This window comes from Agelaius phoeniceus, chromosome 14 (assembly GCF_051311805.1).
Source record: "Agelaius phoeniceus isolate bAgePho1 chromosome 14, bAgePho1.hap1, whole genome shotgun sequence".
In the NCBI taxonomy this organism is placed as follows: Eukaryota; Metazoa; Chordata; class Aves; order Passeriformes; family Icteridae; genus Agelaius; species Agelaius phoeniceus.
In genome coordinates, this window is record NC_135278.1 from 2,435,840 (window position 1) to 2,448,285 (window position 12,446).

Consider the following 12,446-nt stretch of genomic DNA (forward strand, 5'->3'; position numbering starts at 1 on the left):
CCAGGAATTGAATTTGTGAGGAGCTGTAATTACCCGGAGAGCCCGATGAGCTGTGCCCTTAATGAGCCGGGCTGAGGCTCTGTCCTGTCCCTCTCCAGCCCCTGGAGCCCCCGGGCCATTCCCAGGCTCTGCCCGAGCCCTGCCAGCCTCTCCTGCTCCCCCTGGTCCAAACCTCCCCCTTGCCCAAAGCCTCTCTGGAAATGCTGAGTTTCCAGCAGAGCTCCCTCTGCTCCCTGCTGCACTTGGGGAATTTCCCCTTCCCAGCCTGGATCCACCCCTGGTTAATGCTGGGATCAATCAAACCCTGCCCTGGCCACGGTTCTGCTCCTGCCCCAGCAGATGCGGCTGAGCTGAACCTCCCTGGGCCTCCAGGCACCTCAGGAGCTTTCCAAGATCCCAGCGCCAACCTCGTCCCCTGGGAGCCCACAGAGAGGGCTCAGGGCTGCCCCAGCCCAACTCGCCCCTCAGCAGAGGTTGCTTCTTAATATTTTTTAGTATTTATTGATTAATATATAATCAAGATATTCATTATATATATAATATAACCAATATTATATATAACATAATAAATATATAATATAATCAATATATACTTATCTATATAATATTTATAAACATTATAAATATTATCTATAATATTATAAATAGTATTTATAATATTTAATAGACATATTATAAACAATATTTATAATATATTAATATTTAGTATAAATATAATTATATGATTACACTATATTAATATTTAATATGAAATAATATAATATCTATAATATATAGTATCTATAATATAAATATTTTTAATATTTATAAATAATACTATTTCTAATATATAATATTTATACATAATAAATAGATGTTTATATAAAAAATATAATTATATATACTACATGAATATATATATTTGTATAAATATACTTTAAAATTTTTAAATACGTATGCTTTTAAGTATTTTTAAATGTTTATTTCACTGTATTGTTTTCTGCTGTATTTCAGCTGGTAATAACCCTCTCATCCCGCTGGAAAAGCCTCCAGCAGCTCCCAAAGCTCTGGTGCAGAGGGAGTGGCTTCTCCTTTGGGGTTAAATGAGGTTGGTGTGGCCCAGGAGCAGCTCTGACCGTGCCACTGGTGTTTGTCACAGCTCTGGTGGCTTTCACCCCAGGCAGGAGCAGGGGAGGGTCCCTGGGGCAGCTCCGTCCCTGTCCCCAGGGTCCCTCCCACGGGAGCCTCTGCTGTCACCTCCCCCTGTGGGGACAGTGAGGGACAGGGGCAGCAGCTGGGCCCAGCTCTGACAGCAACAGAGAGGGACCAGCCCAGGGCAGAGCCACCAGCTCCTGTGGGGATGGGCCCTGAAAACCCTGGCTGAATTTAGGGAGGGCCAAAGCTGCCCAGCAGGGCAGGAGCTGGAGGAGCAGCTCTGCTGATTCTCCTTCATTTTAAACGTGGGAAGAGTCTGGAAGGCAATCAGCTGGGAAAATGCCACGTGGGGCTGGGTCAGCGCTGCCTGGGCTGGAGAACTCTGCCAGAGGAGCCAAAAAAACTGGGAAAGGCTGGGCAGGGGTGAGCCTGGTGGGCCTGGGGGTTCCTGGGCCAGGAACTCAAAATTCAGGCTTCAAACTCCCCCTCTGGAGCTGTGCTCCCACCCAGCCTCCCTACAGCCTGCTGGGTGTTATTCCAGGCACCCTCCCTGCATCCCAAATCCTTCCTGGCTAAAAACATTCCCCAGGGCCCCAGGGTTCCCTTTTCACATCCCACTCTGAGCTCTGAGCCTGCAGGAGCTGCAGGGACATTTTCTCCCGAGGTGATGGCAAAGCTGGGATTCCCTGGCAGGGCTGGGGTTATCCAGGGGGTCCTGGCTCATGCCCTGTTTTCCCTGAGGAATATCCCTGAGGCTGCAGCCCCAGCTCAGGCAGGGATGGATGCAGGGGATACAGGAGATGGATTTCACCTGTCCCTGGGTTGTTTTCTCCTTCCTTTCCCAGCACGTGGCAGTGGAGTGTGGATGGTGATGAGGACAGCGGGATCAGCTCTTGGGATGGCCCATCCCGCTGGGAACGCCTCAAACCCTCAGCTCTAATTGCCTCCTTGTAAACACAAATTGACTCGTTTGCTGCAAACAAATTCCTGCAGACAAAACCCCCTGGAAGTCGCTTGTCATCACAGGAATGCATCTCACACTTTGAAGTGTTTCTTTTTTTCCCCCCTTTTTTCTCCAAAGTGATTTGAAAAGCGCCGACACAACAACTCTGTGACACAACAGCTCTGTGGCACAACAACTCTGTGACACAATAACTCTGTGGCACAACAACTCTGTGGCACAACAGCTCTGCTCTGTGGGGGAACACCAGGGCTTTGTGGCACTGCCAGGGTCCTCAGGCTCCTGTGCCCAAAGGCTGCCATGGCCTGGTGACCTTTGTGTCACCTGTCATCCCTGGGGCAACTGCTTTAGTTCCTTCCATATTTGTATTTCCATGGTTCGAGTGGAGTTTGTTCATCCCATCCCCATCCCCATCCCAATCCCATCCTAATCCCAATCCCCATCCCATCCCAATCCCCATCCCAATCCCATCCTAATCCCATCCCCATCCCAATCCCATCCCATTCTAGTCCCATCCACATCTCCATCCCATCCCATCTCCATCCCAATCCCATCCCATCCCAATCCCATTCCAATCCCATCCTAATCCCATCCCCATCCCAATCCCATCCCATTCTAGTCCCATCCACATCTCCATCCCATCCCATCTCCATCCCAATCCCATCCCATCCCAATCCCATTCCAATCCCATCCCAATCCCATCCCATGCCCAATCCCCATCCCAATCCCACCCCATCCCCATCCCCATCTCATCCCCATCCCATCCCAATCCCATCCCAATCCCCATCCCCATCCCCATCCCCATCCCCATCCCCATCCCCATCCCATCCCCATCCCCATCCCATCCCATCCCATCCCCATCCCATCCCCATCCCATTCCATCCCATCCCATCCCCATCCCATCCCCATCCCCATCCCCATCCCAATCCCATCCCATCTCCATCTCCATCTCCATCTCCATCCCATCCCATCCCATCCCCATCCCCATCTCATCCCATCCCATCCCATCCCATCCCCATCCCATCCCCATCCCATCCCATCCCAATCCCATCCCCATCCCATCCCCATCCCATCCCCATCTCCATCCCATCCCATCCCATCCCATCCCATCCCATCCCATCCCAATCCCATCCCCATCCCCATCCCATCCCATCCCCATCCCCATCCCATCCCATCCCATCCCATCCCATCCCATCCCATCCCATCCCATCCCATCCCATCCCATCCCATCCCATCCCATCCCCATTTCATGGGCTTGGTTCCCAGCTGGTGGCTCCCACTGGCTCAGCACAGCCAGGGACAGCCCTGGGACACCTTGTCAGGGACTCCTGTCCTGGGGACACAGCAATGTCCCCTCCTCACCGTTTTTGGGGGTTCCTGGGTCCCCCCAGCTCAGCCCCAGGGTCCAACCCCCAGGGCAGGCACCAGCCCCCAGTGCCACATCCCCACAGCCGCTCCATGCTGGAGGATTATTTCTAATCCCTCTATTTTTAGAACAATGCTGAAATCTGTTTAATGCAGGAGGGATTTGGGAAAGAAAAAGACAAACAACAATGAAAGAAGAGTAATTTTCTTTCTGATGCAAGAGCTGTCAGTGAAGGGGGTTTTGGGGGTTTTTATTTTGTTTTTCGGGAGAGTGTCTCTTTGCTGAGTTTTATTTGTCTGTCAGAAGGGAGGAGGGAAGGAGGAACTGAGCCTTAAGGAAAAGCTCTGAGGGGTTGTCCTGGCTGTTGTGGGCATGGAAAATTTCACAGCAGCAGCGGCAGCAGGACCAGGTCATCCTGCTCCCCAAAATCTGGAGCTGGCCAGGCCTTCCCCAGGCAGGGGATCCCCGGGTGGGGCAGACACAGAGCTCAGAGCTCTCTGTTCCACGCATGGAAAGGAGCAGGAGCAGACCTGGGAGAGCTCAGCTTTTGGGAATGTCCCTGGGCAGCACCGAGGGGAGGGGCTGGGGATCGTCCCCTGCCCACCCCGGTGACCAAATCCCGGCCCTTGGTGACCAAATCCCGGCTCTGGGCAGGGATCGCCTCCATCCCGGGAATTCGGGCCAGGTTTGGTGCTGGGCTGACCTCTAAGGGAGAGCTCCCACATTGCAGCTCATGGAATCCAGAATCTCAGAAGGGCTCAGATGAGAGAGACCTTAAAGCCCTTCCAAGGGCAGGGAGCCCTTCCCATATCCCAGGCTGCTCCAGCCCCAGTGTCCAACCTGGCCTTGGGCACTGCCAGGGATCCAGGGGCAGCCCCAGCTGCTCTGGGCATCTGTGCCAGGGCCTGCCCACCCTGCCAGGGAACAATTCCCACCCAACATCCCATCTAAATCTCTCCTCTTGTAGTTTAAAACTGTTCCCCTTTGTTCTATTATTATGTCCAGGGCTGAGCTGGGTCTCCCCAAAATTGCCCTGGGGCCCTGGAGCACTTTTCGGGGACATGACAGGGGAAAACTCAGAGATGAGCCAGAGCTTCATATTCCCTCAGTGCCCTGAGCCTTCAGCATCAACAGCTCCAAGTCACAACCCAGGGTGAGGGGGCTGTGGTACTCTGGGGACACACTGGGAGGATGGAGCTGCCAGAGGCCAGGGCTGGATGGGATTTTGGGAATTGGGAATTGTTCCCTGGCAGGGTGGGCAGGCCCTGGCACAGGTGCCCAGAGCAGCTGGGGCTGCCCCTGGATCCCTGGCAGTGCCCAAGGCCAGGTTGGACATTGGGGCTGGGAGCAGCCTGGGACACTGGGAGGTGTCCCTGCCCATGGCAGGGGTGGCACTGGAGGGGCTTTGAGGTCCTCCCAAACCAAATCAGTCATTCTGTGACCCTGGAGGGGTTTGGTGGCTTTGGTACCACCTGAAAGGAACCTGGGTATGAGAGCACTGCAGGTGCTGGGGGTTTGTGGGGTCCCACACCATAAGGGGACCCTGGGTGCCAAATCTTTGTGACTCCACAGGGGCTGGGAGCCAGGCAGGCACAGCCAGCACTGCAGCTCCAGGCTCCAGCGGCACCCTGAGCCCAGAGTGTGTGCCCCAGGGGGGCAGAGCTGCACAGCTGTGCTGTGTCACAGCCCCATACTGCTGTCCCCACTGCTGTCCCCCAGCACAGCTGGTTTATGCTCTTTGGGATGGTTTTGTGTTTATTGGGTTTATCTCCTCTGGAGCCTGCTGAAGGTTGGGTTCTGATACAGAGCTGGTGGCAGTTCCTGCTGGCATGGGGGAATGCCATCCCAAAGCCCCAGGGTGGGCACCACAGCCCACTGAGCCCCCTCTGTCATAGCAGCCTCTTCCAGCCAGGGCTCATAAGATCTTGGAGGACTACAACACACCCAAATAGCTCAGCTGCCCTCAGAGGCATAAAAGCAGGATGGCTTCTGTTGCAGTGTTGGAAACAAAAAGGTTTAATAAAAGGCAAAATAACAAACAGAAAAAAAACCGAGATAGATGCCAGAAGTTCTTGCTCCTGCTAAAACACCCCACAAAAGCCATTAGTTCCTTTGTTCACTTCTTTTTCTAGTGAATTGCTCAGGTGGGACTTTTTGGGCCCTGTCCAATTGGCCATTCTTAAGTTTGAGGTCAAGTCCCCAAGGTCCTATGAAGTGGCTTTTTCACTTAATCGAGGAGAGATTCTGGGCTTCTTTCCTTCTTGAAGAGACAAAGAACAGTTTTGTCAACAAAGGGCACACTCGTGTCCCCCTCCCCTCCTGCCAGCCCCGGTCCGGAGCTGGGAGTGTGCAAAGCCCAAGGCAGGGAAGGAAAGTCTGGGTTCCCCGGCTGCCCCGGGCCAGCCCGGGCTGGGAACGGGACAGAGCCGGGATGGGATGGGGACAGAGCCGGGATGGGGACAGGACAGAGCCGGGATGGGAGTGGGACAGAGCCGGGATGGGAGCGGGAGAGAGCCGGGATGGGGACAGGACAGAGCCGGAATGGGAGCGGGAGAGAGCCGGAATGGGGACAGGACAGGGCCCGGGATGGGGACAGGACAGAGCCGGGATGGGAGCGGGACAGAGCCGGGATGGGAGCGGGAGAGAGTCGGAATGGGGACAGGACAGGGCCCGGGATGGGGACAGGACAGAGCCGGGATGGGGACAGGACAGAGCCCGGGATGGGAGCGGGACAGAGCCGGGATGGGAGCGGGACAGAGCCCGGGATGGGGACAGAGCCGGGATGGGGACAGGACAGAGCCGGGATGGGGACAGGACAGAGCCGGGATGGGAGCGGGACAGAGCCGGGATGGGGACAGAGCCGGGATGGGGACAGGACAGAGCCGGGATGGGGACAGGACAGAGCCGGGATGGAAGCGGGACAGAGCCTGGGATGGGGACAGAGCTGGGATGGGGACAGGACAGAGCTGCCCCTGGCAGGTTCTGTGTGTTTTTGCTGCAGTAAATGAGAAATTCCTGTTTTCCGAAGGAGGGCGGGCTGGGACACGGAGTGCCCGAGGCAGGGCGGGCTCGGCGCGGATGGGAGGGAGCTCCGAGGGGCTGGGAAAGCAGAACCGGGATTTGATGTCCGAGCACTGCCCGTGCTTAATGAGGGATGGTTCCAAGCAGAAATTTCATCCCCCAAAACCCCCACCCCAATAAATGAGGGGCTGAGTTCCTCAAGGATCTGCTGGAGGAGGGCACGGAACCCCCTGGAGCCAGGCTGGGAGAGCTGGAGGTGCTCACCTGGACAGGAGAAGGATCCCGGGAGAGCTCAGAGCCCCTGCCAGGGCCTGAAGGGGCTCCAGGAGAGCTGCAGAGGGATTTGGGGTTTTAAGCACTGGTTCCAGAGCAGGAAGCAGTGATGGAAATCTCCCTGGGCTCTCCAGGGCTGGGAAAGTCGCTGGTGTGAGGGTCGGGATTGTCTGGATGGGACCTGGGGCCTCCTGTGGGAGCCCTGGCAGTGATTTATGGGAAGCATCTCCGAGATTAAGGAATGCCAAAGGCAAAGGAGACTAATCTGATTAAAACGTGATCAGGGCTGAGTCTGAAAAACAGGACTAGAGGAAAGAATTCCTACAGGATAAACCGAGGGACTTCCCTGCAGGGTCAGCCTGGGGAAAGGGCTTGAGCCCCTGTGAGGGCGGCTGAGAGCCACAGTGACCCCAACAGTGGCCAGGCTCTCCCCGAGCCCCAGCTTCCATCAATTCATCCTTTCTTTGGGACATCTCTCTCTTCCTCTTTCCCCAGGATGCCTTTGGAGCCAGCAGCCCTGAGGGCACAGACAGCCCCGAGCAGCCTCACCTGGGACCACAGCCGGGGACCAGGAGCACAACCCAGGCCAGCCCGGCCCTGCCGGGGCCCCAGACCCTGAGGATGAGCTCATTCCCAGCCCAGGCTCATTCCCAGCCGGGTGTGATCCTGCCCATCCTCCCTGGTGTGCCCTGCTTGGCCTGGGCCACCTCCCGTGTCCTGCTCAGGTACCGTGGGGGCAGTGCTGGGGGTGTCACCCCTGCTGCCCTCCAGGGTCCCTTGGTGTCATCCCTGCTGCCCTCAGATGTCCCCAAAAGCCCCTGAGGCTGTCCTGGGGCCAGACCAGGCTGGAGCAGGGATGCCCCAAGCCTTCCCCAATCCTGGCTCCTGGCTGAGGGCTCCCTCCTCTTCCCCACCCTTAGGGAAGCATTCCTGGGCACTGCCTGGCACCTCCCAAAGGTGGGCAGGGATTTTCCACCACCCTTTCCCTGTTCCCCTCTGCTCCCTGTGGGATTTCTCCTTCAGTCCCTTTTCACAATTTGATTCTGCTCTGATTTTTTGTTTTTTCCTTGGGAATACCCCACCCACCACAGAGGGGCTTTGGAAGCTGCTCCCACTGGAGCTGTGCTGGGAGCCCCCCCAGCCCCTCTGGGAGCTGGGACAGACCCTGCTGGGACAGACCCTGCTGGGACAGACCCTGCTGGGAGAGATCCCACTGGGACAGATCCCATTGGGACAGATCCCACTGGGACAGATCCCATTGGGACAGATCCCACTGGGACAGATCCCACTGGGACAGATCCCATTGGGACAGACCCTGCTGGGACAGATCCCACTGGGACAGATCCCATTGGGACAGACCCTGCTGGGACAGATCCCATTGGGACAGACCCTGCTGGGACAGATCCCACTGGGACAGATCCCATTGGGACAGATCCCACTGGGACAGACCCTGCTGGGACAGATCCCATTGGGACAGACCCTGCTGGGACAGATCCCATTGGGACAGATCCCATTGGGACAGATCCCACTGGGACAGATCCCACTGGGACAGATCCCATTGGGACAGACCCTGCTAGGGACAGATCCCATTGGGACAGACCCTGCTGGGACAGACCCTGCTGGGACAGACCCTGCTGGGACAGATCCCACTGGGACAGATCCCATTGGGACAGACCCTGCTGGGACAGATCCCATTGGGACAGATCCAGCTGGGACAGATCCCATTGGGACAGATCCCATTGGGACAGACCCTGCTGGGACAGATCCCACTGGGACAGATCCCATTGGGACAGATCCCACTGGGACAGACCCTGCTGGGACAGACCCTGCTAGGGACAGATCCCATTGGGACATATACCATTGGGACAGATCCCACCGGGTCCAACCCCACCTGGGTGTCCATGCTGAGGGCTCAGTGCTGGGAAGAATTGCTGCTTCCTCCCACAAACCCAGGTGAGATTGGGCACAACTCCTGTGACAGCTCCCACACGTGTTTCCAGCACATCTGAGCATCTTCCTCCTCCTCCTCCTCTTCCTCCTCCTCCTGCTGCTGCTGCTGCTCCCAGTCACTGCCGTGGGACAGTGTGAGGCTGCTCTAGCTTTGGTCTGGAGGTTTGTTCTGTTTGATCTGAGCTGTTTGATCTGATTCCTCCCCCCACACTCTGCTGCAGCTTTCCCTGAGCTTTTGTGCAAGCCAGGGAAGTTATTCCATGTGCCAAGGATGTGCTGTTATCTCCCATCTCCTTTTGGATAAACTATTTGTTTATGATAATAAGGTGCCTCTTGGTGTGAAACCAGGGGGAAAAAGTAAAATCTGGAAGTGAGCCAGGCCCAGGGAAGGAGGAGTGCTGCTCTCTGTTGTTGTTTCTTCCAGAACAGCCCCAGTCTAAAACACAGAACTCCCCAGCGTGTGCCTGTAGATTTTCATCAAGGTGACACTTGGAGCTGGCAAGTGCCAATGTTTGAGTGCCTGGAGCAAAGCTGGGCTCTGCTGCTCCTGTTCCACATCCCAAATGTGTCTCCTGCCTCGTGGGGTGTTGGTTTTGTGAGTGTCTCCCTGCTCAGGTGCCCTGGGGAGGATGGCACAGCTCAGCTTCCCTGGGCCCCCACCTGCCCCAGCTCTGAGAACCCTCTGGGCTGGGGTTCTTGCACTTTGCTGAGCTCCCTTTGAGAAAATCCCCCAGTTTTGACCCAAAGCAGCATCAGCTCAGATGTTTCTGAAGGCTGGAGCAAGCTGCAGCCCTGCAGGGCCCTTCCCTGGCTGGAGCAAGGATGGATTTGGGATCAGGGCAGGGTGCCCTGGGTGTTTTACTGGCACACCTCACTGTCAGCCCCTGTGCCTCGCCCATTCTCCTCCTCTTGAATCCTCTTATACCCCTGACTACCCTGGGAAGAGTTTTTGCTTTCACCCAGCAGCCTCAGCTCCTTGTTTTGGGAGTTCTGAGGCTCCTGAGACACCTGTGCCCAGGGGAAGGGCAGGCAATGAGACCTGGAACAGACCTGGAACGCTGCTTCAGCCAGGGGCAGCTTCACCTCTGCTTTTCCACTGAACAAAAACTGCCCTACCATTTTCTGGGACCTGGGTCTAGGGGGACACTGAGCTCTGTTGTGGTGTTTTTGGGATCCTCTGTCAAAGGGAGGAAATGATGAATTTGACTCCATGTTCTTAAAAGGCTAATTTATTTATTATTTATTATTTATTATTTATTATTATTTATTTATTATTTTATGATTTATATTATATAAAAGAATACTATACTAAAGTATACTAAAGAATAGAGAATGGATACTTACAGAAGGCTAAAAGATAATAATGAACACTTGTGACTTTCTCCAGAGCTCTAACACAGCTGGGCTGTAATTGGCCAATAAGTAAAAACAATTCACAGTAAACCAATGAACAATCACCTGTTGGTAAACAATGTCCAAACCACATTCCAAAGCAGCAAAACACAGGAGAAGCAAATGAGATAATAATTGTTTTCCTTTTTCTCTGAGGCTTCTCAGCTTCCCAGGAAAGACATCCTGGGCAAGAGGATTTTTCAGAAAATGTGACAGTGGCACTCTGTGAGCAGGAGAGCTGCACTGGCCACAGAACAGAGGCTGTGAGCAGGAGTTTTTGGGACTGGGATGATTTATGGACATGACACTACAGCGGGAAATTGTGAAGCCAAGGTTCCCAGGGGGGTTATTTGTGCCTCAGGGAGTGTCAGCCAGCACAGCTCCACACTGGGGCGGCTGCATCCCCCCTGGATGGGTGAGAGGGACCTGGAGGGGTGGGGATGGTTCCTGTGAGGATCCCCTGAAGGAGCTGGGGGTGCTCAGCCTGGAGCAAAGGAGACTCAGGGCTGCCCCCATCACTCTGCACAGCTCCTGAAAGGTGCCTGTGCTCAGCTGGGGCTGGGCTCTTTCTCCAGCAGCACTGACACAACCAGAGCACACAGCCTCGAGCTGCACCAAGGGAATACAGGTTGGATGTCAGGAAAAGTTTTTACAAAAAGGGTGATAAAGTATTGGACTCATTTGGTCCCATTCCCATCCTGGTCCTGTTCCCATTCCCGATCTCATCCACCACTGGAGGTGCTGGAGTCCCCATGCCTGGGTGTGTTTAACAAAACCTGGATGTGGCACTGGGTGCCAGGGTTTGGTTGATCTGGGCCTGGGCTGGACTCCATGATCTTGAAGGTCTCTTCCAACCTGGTGATTCTGGGAATTCTGGGGATGGGATGGGATGGGGATGGGATGGGATCAATGGGATGGGATGGGGGTGGGGATGGGATGGGATCAATGGGATGGGATCAATGGGATGGGATGGGATCAATGGGATGGGATGGGGATGGGATCAATGGGATGGGGATGGGAATGAGATGGGGATGGGAATGGGATGGGGATGGGATGAGATGGGGATGGGGATGGGATCAATGGGATGGGATCACTGGGATGGGATCACTGGGATGGGATTGGGATGGGACGGAATGGGGATGGGATGACCATCCTGCTGGGTGAGGGAGCTCCATCCATCAGCTGCAGCCACCCTGGATGCTCCTGGAGCAGCTCAGCAGTTCCCTTCCCCAGCAAGGCTTTCCTGGGGATTGTGGCTCCATTTCCCATTGCAGGAGGAGCTGCCAGGACTCCAGGAAACCCTTCCAAGGTCTGGCTGGGAGTGGTCGTGCTGCTGCTGTGGTGTTTGAGAGTTTGCTCAGGGGAGAGCCAGGGCTGCAAGCTGCAGGGCAGGAGCCTCCCCAAACACGAGGTGCAGGATTTGCAGAGGGTATTTGGCAGCTGAGGGTGCTTTCCAAGGTGGGTGGGAGACTCCCCATTGCTCTGAAGGCTTTTATTTGAAATTAGGTGTTTTCTGCATTGTGGGTTTCACCTCCAGCAGCATCTCCAGGGCAGCAGTAGGTGAAACTCCTGGGTTTCAGAGTAGGCTGGATAAATAAAATTATTTCTTTCACAATTAAAACCAGCTGCAATATTTTTTAGGATACTGGGACCCTCCGTTCTCCCCTCTTTTCCCTTCTGGAGCTGCACCACTGCAAAGCCCCCAGAGGAGATGGATCCTCGGGGGATATTTCTGGGGGATCTGGAGATGAAAGGGCTCTTTGCCAGCATCCCACCGTGTTTGCCCCCTCTCTGCAGCCTCCCTGGAGCTGGCCGTGCCCGTGGCCGGGCAGGAGCTGTCCCGGGCTGTCCCTGCCCGATCCCGGCGCTGCTGCAGAGGCAGATCATGAGTCAGGCTGCAGAAATGTGCCCGGGGCTCTCCCGGCTCCTGCCTTTGGAGGCCGTGCCCATCTGCAGCGAGCACGCCGGGACTGGTCCGGGCAGGGCTGCTGCGCTGGGGCGATGCTTTGGCACCCCCGGCTCGGGGAGCGGGGCTGGGCAGAGCCCTGGGGGCTCCTGCTCGGGATCCCCCGCTGATCCAGCTCTAACCCCAGCCCGGCTCGGGGGGGTGCTCCCACAAACGCCATCCCCTCTGCCTGCAGGCTTTGGGATGAGGGGTGGCAGGAGGGTGTCCCTGGAGAAACGTGTCCTCACAGGGAGGGCAGCAAAGGATGGACACCGAGGTGGGGAAATGGGGATTTGGGTCTCCATGAAATGCAGAAATGGGGATTTGGGTCTCCTTGAGGTGAGGAAATGGGGATTTGGGTCCCCTTGAGGTGAGGAAATGGGGATTTGGGTCCCCTCGAGCTG